Here is a 17,514-nt window from a genome sequence, read left to right as displayed (position 1 = left end):
AGTGCAAAGTTCTTATATGATGAAGTGTTAAAATGTTAATGATTTCGGAGTTACGATGAAAATCGTGTCCTATCGTATGTTGGTACGTTGGGTGCAGTGAGTAGCATGGAAATTCGAAGTAAGGATCAAGGTTGCAGTTTGGTGCTAGTAAGGATGTCACGAGCTCGGATGAGCAAGAGGAGGGTGGAATGTTTAAAGTAAGTTGGTACTGTATTCAGCGTTACCTGAGATCGATGTGTTGTGAAAGAGGCTTTGCATCCTGGTTAATTATTCTTGATCGCTTTTCAGCGTTAGTGCGGCCGGTGGTTTGGAGGTAAGATCCAGTTATTTGTTATGGTAGGTTGTGGGAGTGTGTCCCACAGGAAGATTGTATAAATGTGGCATGTAGTCACTTGATTGATTAAAGATTTAAGCCAAGTATGAGGGTTGTGGTAATATCATTGATTTGGGAATTTATGCCTAGAGGGCACTCTGTTATTTGGGTTATGTACTATGGAGGTTTGCTCCGGTTATGAGGGTTGTTCCTATGTCTTATGAGAAAAGGGGAGCCAGTATGGACCTTCGAAAGGTTATTGGTTTAGTTGATATGATCGGGATCGACTTGAGGTCGGTGGATGAATATAAATGTGAATATGGGCTTTATGTCAGGCCAGTTGTGTTCATTTCAGTAATGTGTTCCTTGTAGAGGGGTAGTCAGGGTGTTATTTCGCTGTCAGATATTTCGTGTAGTGATACGTTTCGCCGTGTGAGTTGTGAGGCGGCTGGAGAAATTGTTTATGTGTTGAGGATCTGCGTGGAAATGACGTATTATGGGTAGAATGGCTCTTGAGATTCAGACTGTATATCACATCTCAGCTGTGCTTAAGTTTTGTAGCTTATGGCGCTATATGTCCCGTCAGGGATGGTATTATGCACTTAGCATGCCTATGACCGATATTCGGTATTTTGTTGTAATGAGCAAATTTAGGTCGATGTGCAATCTCCTTATGCGAGATCTATGTTATTTGGATCGGGTTGCGTGCCGCAACAGTGTGATATTGAGTATGGCCTTTTATATGTTATTTTTGTATGTCCTGTTTCCTATTTTCAAAGGAAAGTCCGTATTAGTGCGGGAGTTAGGTGATTCCTTCCAGAGTTCGTCGTCCTTTTGTATCGTGTTCGAATTGGTAGCCTATTGGCACATTGCGGCATCATATGTGACTTGATTATATCCGGGGTGGCTTATTGCCTGAGCAGTTCGTACTGGGTGAGATGAGATCATTGGATTCAGGATCAGTGTAATCTGACTGTATGGAATATATTAAGGAGTAAATGTCATTATTTGGGTCAGAATATGGTAATGTTTATTGTCTGAAGTATAGACTTAGTGATTGGTTGACTCGGCAGTTGATTATGAATTTCCGCACATCTCTTCCGTTATGGCGGTATTGTAAAGGTTGGGGTAAGACCTGTGTATGTCATGCGGTGCAATTGAAGCATCAGATTAGTGGGATTTGGACTAAGTTGGTCAGATAAATGTTATTGTGGTCCGGTTAGTAAAATGATGCAAGGAGTGAGTTCAGCATGTTATGCTGTCATGTTTGGGTACAACATGTGGTGATTGATATGGCGATCCTATGTTGGAAACAGGTTTGGCAGAGGATTTCGAATGCTGGAATTGGGCTTAAAGGCGTATCTGCTCGAATAAAAGAGAATATTTTCAGAGTTGATCGAGCTAATATGCTCAATCGAGTTGTGGTAGCACGGGAAGGTGCATGGGAAGCTAAGCAGTGATTTCAGGCTACTTCAGTGTACTCCTCAGCACGTTCGAGGACGAACGTATGTTTAAGTGGGAGAGAATGTAACGACCCGACCGGTCGTTTTGAGTTCTAGCGCTCTGTTCAGCAGCCTGAGGCCATGAGCAGCTTCATTTCAGGTGTTATGACTTGTACGCGTCGGAATTAAGTTCCGGGAAGTTTAGAGTTGATTTGGAAAGAGAATTCTCATTTTAGAAGCTTAAAGTTTAAAGAATGAACTAGGATTGGAATTTTGAGTAAACGACCTCGGAATCGGGATCTGAAGGTTCCAGCAGGTTCGTATGATGATTTCGGACTTGGGAGTATGCCCGGATTGGGTTAAGGATAACCCGTGAGTGTTTTGGCGCCTATTGTGGAAGTTGGCATTTTGGAAGAAATTTCATAAGTTTGGTTTGAAGTGCACTTCAGTGTATCAATGTCCGTTTGGGATTCCGAGACTGTGAATAGTTCCGTATGGTGATTGTGGAGTTGGGGGCGCTATCGGAAGTTAATTCGGAGGCCTGTAGGTCATTTTGGAGCCATTTGGCTAAAGATAGAAATTTGAAGGTCTTTGAGAAGTTTGACCGGAAGTGGACTTTTTGATATCGGGGTCGGAATCCGATTCCGGAAGTTGGAATAGGTTTGTAATGTCAAATATGACTTGTGCGCAAAATTTGAGATCAATCGGACATGAATTGATAGGTTTAAACATCGGAAATAGAAGTTGGAAATTTCAAGGTTCAGAAAGCTTGGATTGGAGGTCGAATGATGATTTTAGCGTTGTTTGATGTGATTTGAGGCCTCGAGCAAGTCCGTAATGTGTTTTGGGACTGGTTGGTATGATTGGGTGGGGTCCCATGGGCCTCGGGTGGATTCCGGGTGGTTAACGGATCGAAAATGGAATTTTGGAAGGCTGAAGTTGCTGGTTGCCGGTATTTCCGCTTCTGCGGAATTGGGACCGCAGAAGCGGCCCCACATAAGCGAGGAAGGAACCGCAGAAGCGGTTGGGAGTGAAGGGAGCAGGAACCGCTTATGCCGTCAGGAATCCGCAGAAGCGGTGGGCTTATCGCAGAAGCGGTTTGGGGCGGCTAGGGTGGGACTGCAGATGCGGTCATTTTTCCGCAGAAGCGGGACCGCACCTGCGGCGGAGGAGTCGCAGAAGCGAAAAGACCTAGAGGCAGAAGGCTATTTTAAAGTCGGGGATTGGCCATTTCTCTCATATTTTCTTGGCTTGGGGGCGATTCTTGGAGGATTCAAGAGAGGAATTCATTCATCAATAATAAGGTAAGCTAATCCCACCTATTATGAGTTAAATACATTGATTATGTATAGATTTTAGCATGTAAATGGGTAGAAAATTGAGGGTTAGAGGAAGACCTAGAAAATTAGTGTTCTTGAATTTTGACCACAATTTTGAGTATGGAATTAAGAGAAAATCATATATTTGAGTTCATGGGTAAACTTTATCTTCGAGAAAATTTCGGATTCCGGGCACGTGGGCCCAAGGGCATTTTTGTCAACTTTTGGATCGGGGTTAGGGATTATTATAAATCGGATTATAATGAGTACCTTAGCATATATTAATGGATTTACGTAATGATTGGCTAGTTTTGGAGCGTTGTGCATCAATTGGAGTCCCCGGAAGGGCGTGGATTGCAGGTTATGGATCTTCGGAGCGAGGTGAGTCTCCTTTCTAACCTTGTAAGAGGGAATTGTCCCCATAGGTTAGTTAATTGGTTATGTGCTCCTATTTGTGGGGGCTACGTACGCACGAGGTGACGAGAGTCCGTGCGTAGCTACTATTATGCTATTGTCCGGGTAGTCTAGGACCCAAAAGCATGCTATATTTTGAATATTTGTAGTCTTATGGACAGTTGAATTGCTTAAACCACATCAAAATGGTAAATGAATTTCTGACAAGATCTAAACCTCATTTTCGTAATTTGTTAAAAGAGAATTTGTTCTTCTTGAATAATTGCCCCATGTTGGCTTCCTGACTGAATGTCTCTATGTGTTTATTTCGGAACGGGCCGAACGCCTCGGCAGATTAAATAGATGCATCTATAGGCGCGCCGTCGACCCTCGGCAAGTGCACAGTTTATTTCTGTTGGTTCAGGCCGTCACCTCGGTGTTATTTGCGCATGTTATATTGTTGCTTGAGGACTTTAAATGTGAAATTTTCCCTTCGTGGCTTGATATAAATTAATAAGATAATAAAAAGTAAACCTTGAAAATCCTTGATTTTTGGTTGAAGGTGTTTATCTGTTTTCTGGCTTCGTGAATTAAAACTGCTATATAAATCCATGATTTCCTCACATTTTTAGTATATTGTCAAATGACCTCTAGTAAGTGTCCAAGTTGACCATCTCGTCTCTACTTCTTCGAGATTAGGCGGGATACTCATTGAGTACACGTTGTTTACGTACTCATACTACACTTCTGTGCATTTTTGTTGCACAGGTATATTCATTTCTAGCAGCCCACTGGGCGCAGCAGCACGGATTGATTTGGGGGCTAGGTGAGTTGCGTTATTCGAGGCGGCCCGCAGCTAGTGTAGCCCTCTTCAGAACACTGTATTTACTTCCCGTCCATTGTATTCCGGACGGATGCTATATTTTATTTTCTTGAGAGTAGATGCTCATGCACTTGTGACACCGGGTTCTGGGATGGTTGGAAATCTTTTGTATTAATTGCTTATTATTTAATTTGAATTGAAGCAGTTATCTTTTTATTTATGAAAAATTAAAGGAAAAACTTAGTTTTCAAGATTGTTAAAAACGAGAATTTGATTAGGTAATTTGGTTGGCTTGCCTGACAGCAGTGTCCGGCGCCATCACGACCCTTAGTGGATTTTGGGTCGTGACAATAACCGACCAGCTTTTGTCGGTTATTTTCCAGAAATTTTCCAGAAATTAAAATATACCGACCAAAGTTGGTCGGTGAATACTTCCCCTGCATTAACCGACCAACGTTGGTTGGTAGTTTTAAATATAAATTCTTTAAATTTTCTACAACATTTTAAATAATAATATAACTATTAAAATTTAAAAAATTGGGTCCACATTACCGACCAAAGTTGGTCGGTAATGTGAAAGTTTCTTTGACTAAGCAAGTCTGACCAGCTCGGTAAACTTGTTGACCGATTTACCGACCAACTTTGGTCGGTTTTTGCGTATTTCTAGTAGTGTTATGAAATGAATATACATGAAGAAAAAAAAGGATATTAAAAGAGCTATGCGATGACCCCAAAGGTCATCACTTGATTTACAAGTTAATTCTGTGTTCCGAGGCCCTAAAAACCTCCTTTTATCTCACCTCGATTTGCATGCGCGGTCCAGGCGTGTATTCGGAACGCTTTTATGCGGAAATTTGAAAAAAATGCTAATTTGGCCTTTAGAATTGAATTTAAGTTGACTTCAGTCAACATTTTTGGCAAACGGACCCGGGCCCATGATTTGATGATCCCTGAGGGTCCGTAGAAAAATATGGGACTTGGGCGTATGCCCGGAATCGGATTCCGAGGTCCCAAGCCCGAAAAATGAATTTTTGAAGAAAATTATTTAACTGAAATTTTAAGAGCTTTTGGAAACTTAAATGTGTTTGAACTTGATGATATTGGGCCCGTATTTTAGTTCCGGAGCCCGGTACAGGTCTTATATGGTATTTAAGTTGTGCCTGTAAAATTTGGTAAGAAACGGTTTTCATATGACGAGAAACGGACCCTCGGTTGTGAAATTTGAAACTTACGAGTTCTTGGGATTTTTCTTTGATTTTAATGCTAAACTCGTAGTTCAAGGTGTTATTTTTGCGATTCGATCGCGCGAGCAAGTCCGTATGATATTTTTAGGTTAGTGTGCATGTTTGGTTTGGAGCCCCGAGGCCTTGGGTGAGCTTTGGATAGGACACAGAGTGAAATTGGACTTGGGAAAATTGCTGGTGTGTTGCAGGTGTGCAGGCTTCCCAATTGCGAAGCCTGGCTCGCAAATACGAGCTCGCATTTGTGAAATAGTATCGCATTTGCGAAGATGGACTGGGCAGGCCTTGATCGCAAAAGCGACTTTTTTATCGCAAATGCGAAAGGGGCCAGAGTCACAAATGTGACTTATTCTTCGCAAATGCGAAGACATCAGGTCCCAAAGGGTTTCGCAATTGCGAACCCTGGTCGCAATTGCGGCATCAGAGACCTGTTAAATGAATTTCAGACGAGATTTCAACCATTTTTACCACTTTCTCAAAATCTAAACTCTCTTGGGCCATTTTTCAAAGCACTCACTCTTCCAAATCATTAGTAAGATATTTCTAACAGATATCTTTCAATCAAATCCATCCTTTTACATTATTTCAACTGAAAATCAAGGGTTTTGATGGGGAAATTGGGTGATTTTTGGGTAGAACTTAGGAATATTGATTTTGGGAGGATTTTGAAGAGGAAATCAGTGGGTAACGATTCCTAATCCCTTTCTAGTTGTGTTCCTATAATCTAATCTTAGTTTGTCATTTAATTTCGGATTTGGGGATGAAAAATTGAAGAAAAGTGAAGAAAAGTTCTTAGGCCTAATTTTGGGGTTTTTATCAAGATTTTGATGTCGGATTGGAATAATTTTGGTATAAATGAACTCGTGAGAGTATGAGGATTCTGAATTTATATATTTTACCCGATTCCGAGACGTGGGGCTCGGGGGGGGGGGGGGGAGGTTGGTCATTTTTCCTAATTTCGTGTATTAGCTCAGAATTAATTAGTTGAATTAGTTACTCGAAGTGTTATTTACATTATGCAATTACTTTGAATAGTTTTGGGCCATTTGGAGTCGGATACTCGTGGCAAGAACGTAGTATAGACGTGATTGAGCTGGTTCGAGGTAAGTGGCTTGCCTAACCTTGTGTGGGGGACTCCCCTTAGGATTTGGATTGTTGATATTTGAAATGCCTTGTACGTGAGGTGACGAGTGCATACTTGTGGTAATTGTTGAAAAGCTGGTTTTCACTAAGTAACTAAAACTGTGTTTCCTTTCCTATTTATACTACTTGCAATTTAAGCCTGCTGTTAGCTTAGGGAAGCATGTCTAATTGACTTAATTGCTTATTTGCTCAACTGCCTTATTTGGATTATGTGCATCATTCTAGGTTAGAAATACCTGTTTTATCTTGGTATGAAATTTGAATCGAATAGAGTATTCTTCGCGTTGCTGCTGTGTATTTACTTTGGGACTACGGGATGGTATCCTCGGGAGATCCCCCTATATGTTTACTTTGGGACTGCGGATTTGTATTCCGGAAGATCCCCTGCACTTTTACATTGGAACTACGGGACTGCACCCGATAGATTCCCCCAGTACTGAGTATTTACATTTGGGATTGCAGATCGGGATTCTGGTAGATTCCCGCACACTATGAGTTGGACTACGGGACTGTATCCCTGGAGATCCACTGGATATTTATATTTGGGACTACAGGACGGTATCCTAGGAGACCCCCGGTTGTTATCTCTATGCTGAGTTGTGTTCTTTGCTTGATTACTTCTGTCTCTATAATATTTGTTGTTATTCTTATTATCGTGTGTTAGTTCATAATGTTAGCATTTAATTATATTGTCGTATTCTGTATTGTTTTATCTTATTTTTCAGCTAAAATCAGTAAGGCCCTGACCTTCTTCGTCACTACTCGACCTAGGATAGGCTTGACACTCACTGAGTACGGCTGTGGTGTACTCATGCCCTTTCTGCGCTTGTTTTTCATGTGCAGATCCAGGTACTTCGACTCAGCCCTACTACTCTTGAGGCGGGGTGATCCATCAGAAACTTCGAGGTATGTCTGCCGCATCCGCAAACCGAGGAGTCCCTTTTCATTCTCTCTCATAGTATTAGCCCTCTGTATTTACTTTTGCTTAGACACTCTGGAGTTAGAACACTGTAGTTATTCCACAGCTTGTGATTTCATGAGATTTCGGGTTTTGGAAAATGTAGTTTCAGTTTGAGAAGTTTGTATTGTATATGTCGGGCGGCATCTTAAATGTTTCATTATGTTCTTCCGCAGTTTTTGGCTAGTTTTATTCTGGTGTTTCTTTTTCCGCAATTTGTTAGGCTTACCTATCGTAGAGACTAGGTGTCATCAAGATAGTCTACGGAGGGCGAACTGGGGTCGTGAAAAGTGGTATCAGAGCTCTAAGTTCATAGGAGTCACGAATCATAAGTCGGTTTATTAGAGTCTCGCGGATCGGTACAGAGATGTCTGTACTTATCTACGAGAGGCTATGTAACTGTTTGGAAAATTCCACTTTATTTGATTTCCTTGTCGTGCGAGATCTTGATATCACAATTCTAAAATTCTGTCTTCTATTCTCTCACAGATGGTGAGGACACGTGCTACCCGAGATGATCAGGCACCCGTGCCCCCTACTGGAGCCGTCAGAGGTCGGGGCCGGGGTAGAGGCTGAGGACGAGCACGCGATGCAGCCAGAGCATCCACGCGAGCTGCTTCAGAGGAGCCACCAGCAGTTCTAGCTGGAACCCAGACGCCTGATACGCCCACAGCTACTACTACTCCAGCACTCCAGGAGACTCTGGCGCAGTTTATAACTATGTACACCACTCTAGCCCAGGCAGGGTTGCTTCCCCTTGTTGCAGCCACATCCCAGGCCGGGTGAGGAGCACAGACACTTGCCGCTCGCTTTCCTTAGCAGCGAGTGCATGTTAAGCAGATCCCAAAGATTATACCCGCACAACCTGTAGCCCCAGCTCAGCCTGAGGAGAGGGCAGTAGCTTCAGAGGAGGAGAAAAAGAGGTTTGAAAGGTTCAAGAAGTATCAGCCTCCTACCTTCAGTGGACTAGCATCGAATGATGCTCTGGGATTTCTAGAGGAGTGCTACCGTATCCTCCGTACCATGGGTATATCAGGATCGAGTGGGGTTCCATTCACTACCTTTCAGCTTCAGGGAGCCGCATATCAGTGGTAGTGTTCTTATGAGTTAGACAGCCTGGATGAGGCAGCTTCCCTGACTTGGACTCAGTTATCAGATATGTTCACAAGAGAGTATGTTCCCTAAAGCCTCAAGGACGCTTGGCGCACAGAGTTTGAGCATTTGTGCCAGGGTACTACGACTAACTCAGAGTATGCTTTCCGTTTCACCGACTTGGCTAGACATGCACGAGCGTTGGTTTCTACTGTTTGCGAGAAGGTTCGCCGGTTTATTGAGGGGCTCATTCCCAGCATCAAGTCTAGTATGGCTCGGGAGTTGGAGATGGATATTTCTTATCAGCAGGTGGTGAGCATTGCTAGGAAAGTAGAGGGTATACATGCTCGGGACAGAGAGGAGAGGGAGGCCAAGAGGTCTCGGGAGTCGGGCCATTATTCTGGTGCCCGTGTCCCAGCTTCAACTCATCATGGTAGAGGCTATATGAGTTGACCTGTTCATTCAGCTCTTCTAGCAGCCAGTGGTATTCCAGCTCCTCCCAGACCTTAGGAGCCTTATTATGCACCTCCAGTATCTAGTGCGCCTCCTGCGCGGGGTGCTTCCAGTGGTCAGTCCAGTAGACCGGGCCCGAGCCAGTCACAGCCGCCACGTCCTCCCAAAGCTTGTTTTGAGTGTGGTGACACACGCCATATGGTGAGGGATTGCCCCAGACTTAGGAGGGGTGCACCTCTACAGACTTCTCTGCCACAGCGTGCCCCGCAGAGTTCTCAGGCTATGATCACAGCACCAGTTGCTACCCCACCTGCTCAGCCAGCTAGAGGTGGAGGTTGGGGAGGTAGAGGTCGCCCTCGAGGGGGAGGCCATGCCAAATACTATGCCCTTCCTACCCGTATTGAGGTTGTCGCCTCCAATTCTGTCATCACATGTGCTATTCTGGTCTGTCATAGAGACGCATCGGTTCTATTCGATCCAGGCTCCACTTATTCTTATGTGTCCTCTTATTTTGCCCCATATTTGGGCGTATCTTGGGATTCTTTGAGTTCTCCTGTTTATGTTTTTACTCCTGTTCAAGATTCTCTTGTTGCGGATCGCATTTATTGGTCGTGTATGGTTGCTCTTAGTGGTTTTGAGACCAGAGCCGATTTGTTATTGCTCAGCATGGTAGACTTTGATGTTATTCTGGGCATGGACTGGTTGTCGCCCCATTATGCTATTCTTGATTGTCACGCGAAAACTGTGACGCTGGCTATGCCAGGTGTACCGCGAGTAGAGTGGAGGGGTACCTTAGAGCATTCTTCCAGTGGAGTTATTTCATTCCTTATGGCTCAGCATATGGTTGAGAAGGGGTGTGACGCGTATCTAGCTTATGTAAGAGATGTCAGTATTGATACCCCTACAGTTAATTCAGTCCCAGTAGTACGGGATTTCTTTGATGTGTTTCCGCTGATCTTCCGGGCATGCCGCCCGATAGAGATATTGATTTTGGCATTAATCTGTTGTCGGGCACTCAGCCCATTTCTATTTCTCCGTACCGTATGGCTCCTCTTGAGTTGAAGGAGTTGAAGGAGCAGATACAGGAATTGCTTGATAGGGGTTTCATTGGGCCCAGTGTATCACCTTGGGGTGCCCCTGTCTTGTTTGTGAAGAAAAAGGATGGTTCTATGTGTATGTGTATTGATTATCGCCAGTTGAACAAGGTTAAAGTGAAAAACCGTTATCCGTTGCCTCGTATTGATGACCTGTATGATTAGTTACAGGGTGCTTGTGTGTTTTGTAAGATTGACTTGCGTTCAGGCTATCATCAGTTGAAGATTCGGGAGCCAGATATCCCGAAGACTGCCTTCAGGACTCGGTATGGTCATTACGAGTTCCTTGTTATGTCATTTGGGCTGACCAATGCCCCTCCAGCCTTTATGCATTTGATGCACAGTGTATTCCGGCCATATCTTGAATCATTCGTCATTGTTTTTATTGATGACATTCTGTTATATTCCCGGAGTCAGGAAGATCATGAGCAGCACCCGAGGACAGTGCTTCAGACTTTGAGGGAAAAGAAGTTACATGCCAAGTTCTCGAAATGTGAATTTTTGTTGGATTCCGTGGCATTCTTAGGCCACGTGGTATCGAGTGAGGGTATTCAGGTGGATCTGAAGAAAGTGGGTGCAGTGCAGAGTTGGCCCAGACCATCCTCAGCTATGGAGATGCGTAGTTTTCTTGGCTTGGCGGGTTACTACCGTCGATTTGTTGAGGGGTTTTCATCTATTGCAGCACCTATGACCAGGCTGACCCAAAAGGGTGCTCCGTTCCAGTGGACGGAAGAGTGTGAGGCGAGCTTTCAAAAGCTCATGACAGCTTTGACTACAGCCCCAGTTTTGATATTGTCTATAGGTTCGGGGTCTTATACTGTCTATTGTGATGCCTCGAGGATTGGCCTTCGAGCGGTATTGATGCAGGACGGTAGGGTGATTGCCTACGCGTCCAGACAGTTAAAGGTACATGAGAAGAATTATCCTGTCCATGATCTTGAGTTAGCTGCTATTGTTCACGCCTTGAAGATCTGGCGTCATTATTTGTACGGTGTGCCTTGTGAGATTTATACTGATCATCGGAGTTTGCAGCATTTGTTCAAGTAGAAGGACCTTAATTTGTGACAAAGGAGGTGGTAAGCTGCGGAAGGACTATGATATCACGATTTTGTATCACCCGGGCAAGGCCAATGTGGTGGCCGATGCGTTGAGTCGTCAAGCGGAGAGTTTGGGGAGTTTGGCTTATTTACCAGCAACAGAGAGGCCCATGACAATGGATGTTCAGGCCTTAGCCAGTCAGTTTGTGAGATTGGATCTTTCGGAGCCTAGTCGAGTCCTTGCTCTTGTGGTTTCTCGGTCTTCCTTGTTTGATCGTATCTGGGAGCGTCAGTTTGATGACCCTCATTTGCTCGCCCTTAAGGACAAGGTTCTGCATGGTGATGCCAGAGATGTGACTATGGGTGATGACGGGGTATTGAGGATGCAGGGTCGGATATATGTACCCAATGTTGATGGGCTTTTGGAGTTGATTCTAGGGGAGGCCCATAAGTCGCGGTCTTCCATCCATCAAGGTGCCGCGAAGATGTACCAGGACTTGAGGCAACCCTATTGGTGGAGGCGGATGAAGAAAGATATAGTTGGGTTTGTAGCTCGGTGCCTCAATTGTCAGCAAGTAAAGTATGAGCACCAGAGATCGGGTGGATTGCTTCAGCAGATAGAGATTCCGGAGTGGAAGTGGGAGCGGATCACTATGGACATCGTAGTTGGGCTCCCACGGACTTTGAGGAAGTTCGATGCCATTTGGGTGATTGTGGATCAGCTGACCAAGTCCGCACATTTCTTTCCTGTGAGTACTACCTATTCTTCGGAGCAGTTGGCGGAGATTTATATCCGGGAGATTGTCCGCCTGCATGGTATTCCAGTTTCCATCAATTTAGATAGAGGTACTCAGTTCACATCACAGTTCTGGAGGGCCGTACAACATGAGTTGGGTACTCGGGTGGAGTTGAGCACAGCATTTCACCCTCAGACGGGCGGACAGTCCGAGCGCACTATTCAGATTCTTGAGGATATGCTCTGTGCGTGTGTGATTGATCTTGAGGGTCTTGGGATCAGTTCTTGCCATTGGCGGAGTTTGCCTACAACAACACTTATCAGTCCAGCATTCAGATGGCACCGTATGAGGCTTTATATGGTAGGCGGTGCAGATCTCCGGTGGGTTGGTTCGAGCCGGGTGAGGCCAGATTATTGGGCACAGACTTGGTTCAGGATGCTTTGGAGAAGGTTAAAGTGATTCAGGATAGACTTCGCACAGCCCAGTCCAGCTAGAAGAGTTACGCGGACCGGAAGGTTCGTGATGTTTCCTACATGGTTGGAGAGCGGGTCCTGCTTCAGGTTTCGCCTATGAAGGGCGTTATGAGATTTGGGAAGAAAGGAAAGTTGAGTCCGAGGTTTATTGGTCCTTTTGAGATATGGAGGCGTGTTGGGGAGGTTTCTTATGAGCTTGCCTTACCTCCTAGCTTGGCAGGAGTTCATCCGGTATTTCATGTTTCGATGCTCTGGAGGTATCACGGTGATCCATCCCACGTGTTGGACTTCAGCACTGTCTAGCTGGACAAGGACTTGACCTATGAGGAAGAGCCGGTACCTATTCTAGACCGGCAGGTTCGTCAGTTGAGATCGAAGAAGTTCCCTTCAATTCGTGTTCAGTGGAGAGGTCAGCCTGCCAAGGCAGCTACCTGGGAGTTTGAGTCCGATATGCGGAGCCGATATCCCCATCTTTTCCCCGACTCAGGCACTTCTTTTCTATGTCCGTTAGAGGACGAACGGTTATTTTAGAGGTGGAGGATGTGATAACCCCAAAGGTCATCACTTGATTTACAACTTCATTTAATGTTCCGAGGCCCTAAAAGCCTCCTTTGATATCACCTCGATTTGCATGCGCGGTCCGGTGTGTGTATCCGGAACATTTTTATGCGGAAATTTGAAAAACAAAATGATAATTTGGCCTTTAAAATTAAATTTAAGTTGACTTCGGTCAATATTTTGGGAAAACGGACCCGGACCCGTGATTCGACAGTCCCGGAGGGTCCATATAAAAATATGGGACTTAGGCATATGCCGGGAATTGGATTCCGAGGTCCCAAGCTCGAGAAATGAATTTTTGAAGAAAATTGTTTAATTGAAATTTTAAGAGTTTCTGGAAACTTAAATGTGTTTGAATTTGATGGCATCGGGCCTGTATTTTGGTTTCGGAGCCCGGTTTAGGTCTTTTATGGTATTTAAGTTGTCCCTTGTAAAATTTGGTAAGAAATGAACTTCATATGACGTGAATTGGACCCTCGGTTGTGAAATCTGAAACATAAGAGTTCTTGGGATTTTTCTTTGATTTTGATGCTAAATTCGTAGTTCAAGGTGTTATTTTGGCGATTTGATCGCGCGAGCAAGTCCGTGTGATGTTTTTAGTTTAGTGTGCATGTTTGGTTTGGAGCCCCGAGGGCTCGGGTGAGTTATGGATAGGCCACAGAGCGAAATTGGACTTGGGAAAATTGCTGGTGTGTTGCAGGTCTGCAGGCTTCGCAAGCAAATGCGAGCTCGCATTTGCAAAGTAGTATCGCATTTGCGAAGATGGCTTGGGCAGGCCTTGATCGCAAATGCGACCTTTTTATCGCAAATGCGAAAGGGGCCAGAGTCGCAAATGCGACTTATTCTTCGCAAATGCGAAGACAACAGGTCCCAAAGGGTTTCGCAATTGCGAACCCTGGTCGCAATTGCGACATCAGAGACTTGTTAAATGAATTTCAGACGGGATTTCAACCATTTACAACTTTCCCAAAATCTAAACTCTCTTGGGCGATTTCTCAAAGGCACTCACTCTTCCAAATCATTAGTAAGTCATTTCTAACTCATTTCTTTCAATCAAATCTATCTTTTTACATGATTTCAACTAAAAATCAAGGGTTTTCATGGGGAAATTGGGTGATTTTTGGGTAGAACTTAGGAATTTCAATTTTGGGCGGATTTTGAAGAGGAAATCAGTGGGTAACGATTCCTAATCCCTTTCTAGTTGTATTCATATAATCTAATCTTAGTTTGTCATTTAATTTCAGATTTGGGGATGAAAAATTGAAGAAAAGTTCTAAGGCCTAATTTTGGGGTTTTGATCTAGATTTTGATGTTGGATTGGAATAATTTTGGTATAAATGAACTCGTAAGAGTATGAGGAATTTGAATTTGTAAATTTACCCAATTCGGAGACGTGGGCCCGGGGGGCGTTTTGGCTATTTTCCTAATTTCGTGTATTAGCTCAGAATTAATAAGTTGAATTAGTTACTCGAAGTGTTATTTACATTATGCAATTACTTTGAATAGATTTGGGTCATTTGGAGTAGGATACTCGTGGCAAGAACGTGGTATAGACTTGATTGAGATGGTTCGACGTAAGTGGCTCGCCTAACCTTGTGTGGGGGAACTCCCCATAGGATTTGGTATTGTTGATATTTGAAATGCCTTGTACGTGAGGTGACAAGTGCGTACTTGTGCTAATTGTGGAGAATCCGGTTTTCACTAAGTAACTAAAATTGTGTTTCCTTTCCTGTTTATACTACTTGCAATTTAAGCCTGCTGTTAGCTTAGGGAAGCTTGTCTAATTGAGTTAATTGCTTATTTGCTCAACTACCTTATTTAGATTATGTGCAGCGTGCTAGGTTAGAAATACCTGTTTTACCTTGGTATAACTTTTCAATTCAATTGAGTATTCTTCGTGTTGGTGCTGTGCATTTACTTTGGAACTATGGGACGGTATCCCGGGAGATCCTCCTGTATGATTACTTTGGGACTACAGATTTGTATTCCGGGAGATCCCCCTGCACTTTTACGTTCGAACTACGTGACTGCACCCGGTGGATTCGCCCAGTATTGAGTATTTAAATTTGGGACTGCGGATCGGGATTCTGGTAGATCCCCGCGCACTATGAGTTGGACTACGGGACGGTATCCCTGGAGATCCACTGGATATTTATATTTGGGACTACAGGACGGTATCCTAGGAGATCCCCGGTTGTTATCTCTGTGCTAAGCTTGTTTTTTCCGTGATTACTTCTGTCTCTATAATATTTATTGTTATTCTTATTATCATGTGTTAGTTCATACACTTAGCATTTAATTATATTGTCGTATTCTATATTGTTTTATCTCATTTTTCAGCTAAAATCAGTAGGGCCCTGACCTTCCTCGTCACTACTCGACCGAGGTTAGGCTTGGCACTTACTGAGTACCGCTGTGGTGTACTCATGCCCTTTCTGTGCATGTTTTTCATGTGCAGATCCAGGTACTTCGACTCAGCCCTACTACTCTTGTGGCGGTGTGATCCATCAGAGACTTCGAGGTATGTCTGCCGCGTCCGCAGACCGAGGAGTCCCTTTCCATTCTCTCTCAAAGTATTAGCCCTTCTGTATTTACTTTTGCTTAGTCACTCTTTAGTTATTCCACAGCTTGTCATTTCATGAGATTTCGAGTTTTCGGAAATGTAGTTTCAGTTTGAGAAGTTTGTATTCTATATGCCGGGCGGCATCTTAAATGTTTCATTATGTTATTCCGCAGTTTTTGGCTAGTTTTATTCTGTTGTTTCTTTTTCTGCAATTTGTTAGGCTTACCTAGTCATAGAGACTAGGTGCCGTCACGATAGTTCATGGAGGGCGAACTGGGGTCATGACAAGCTAAAACCTGGTAACTTTAAACAAACAATCAACTACAAAACTATACAGAATTTGAAATAAAGAGATGCACAACATATAATTTAAAAATTCAGAATACCCATCCAATTTATAATTTCATTAAATCAATAACATAGAAGTATTACGCTTGTTTGGATGGTTGTTACGCATCGTTTTATAATATATCGTATCGTACTGTATTGTATTGTACAGTATCGTTTGATAAATTCAATGTTTGGATAGATTGTGTTGTTTGCCATCGTTTCATGATATCACGCACCAGCAATATGAAAAATAAACTTGCAATATTATAAAGAAAAATTATGATGCATGGTAAAATTACTATATAAAAATGTAGGGTAAATGATAAAATAAAATTATTTAATATTAATAAAGGGTGAGATTGAGAGAAAAGGCAAGGTAACAACACGACCAAATCAAATCGGTCGTTACCTTAAGTGGCATATTTCGTCGTCATGTAACAACGGATTTAACGGTACGATACAATAAAATTTAAGTAACAATCAAAACAAATATCGTATTTAAAGTAACAATATGATACAATAAAACGAGTAACAACCATCCAAACAAGCTGTTAAAGACAAAAGCAAAACGACAAAGAATATATTTACCATATGATAATCCCGAGTAACTTGGTAAAACCAAATTAACAAGCAAAGATGAATGGAAAAAAAAATTCATAACTTCAAATAAAGAATAAACTGCATAATTATACCAAAAGGTCCAAAATTTACAAGCACTCATATATAATCAAAAATAATAACTTCCCAACTAAACAATGCTCGTCAAAAGTTAAGATCATATATTGAGAAAATAAAGAGTACCCATTAAAGATTTTTCCATGAGATTGGCTTGTTTCAATTTTTTCTTTCTTATATTATCAAATAGAAAAAACACTTTCATGAGATGGGTATGGTATGATGCCTATAATACAAATATTTTCAAAAGCCAAGAACTTACAATTGTAAAAGCAACAGAAGCAGCAGTAAGCAAGGATGAAAGAAGCAGCGATTTTACCTTTTTGGCATAGAGTAGCGATAGAGTGGACAGAAGAAACTGTTTCCTATAGGGTTTCCAAGTATACCGTCTTTCCTTTGGGAATTGGGGGGAATATTTCATTAAGTGCAATTTTGGTGGGAATCTTTTTGGGAAAATTTTGGAATTATTAGGGTACGCTTACAAAGGGTTGCATTTAATATGAAAATATAGCAACTTTTCAAAAACGTAGCAATACAATTAAAAAGCGTGGCCAAAACTTTTATATTTAGGCAATACTTAAAAATTGTCGTCTTTACATTTAAAAAGAATGCTTTATAAGCGTTGCCATAAAAGCTGTGGCCAAAGACACTACTCAAAGGCGACGCCTAAAAAGTGTTCCCACAGATACTTGTGGCAACACTCTTTGAGTGTTGCCTAAATTAGTGTGGCTGTAGGCCTAAAATATTGTAGTGATAAAACCTTACTTCAACAAAAGTACAATGTGAAGCGGGCATCCCCCAAAAAGATGCGCATCTAATTAAGACTTCAAGAACATAGGTGCACTATTACAAAAATATTTGTTCAAAATT

Source organism: Nicotiana attenuata, unplaced genomic scaffold, assembly GCF_001879085.1.
Source record: "Nicotiana attenuata strain UT unplaced genomic scaffold, NIATTr2, whole genome shotgun sequence".
Taxonomy (NCBI): Eukaryota; Viridiplantae; Streptophyta; class Magnoliopsida; order Solanales; family Solanaceae; genus Nicotiana; species Nicotiana attenuata.
This window is presented reverse-complemented; position numbering follows the sequence as displayed.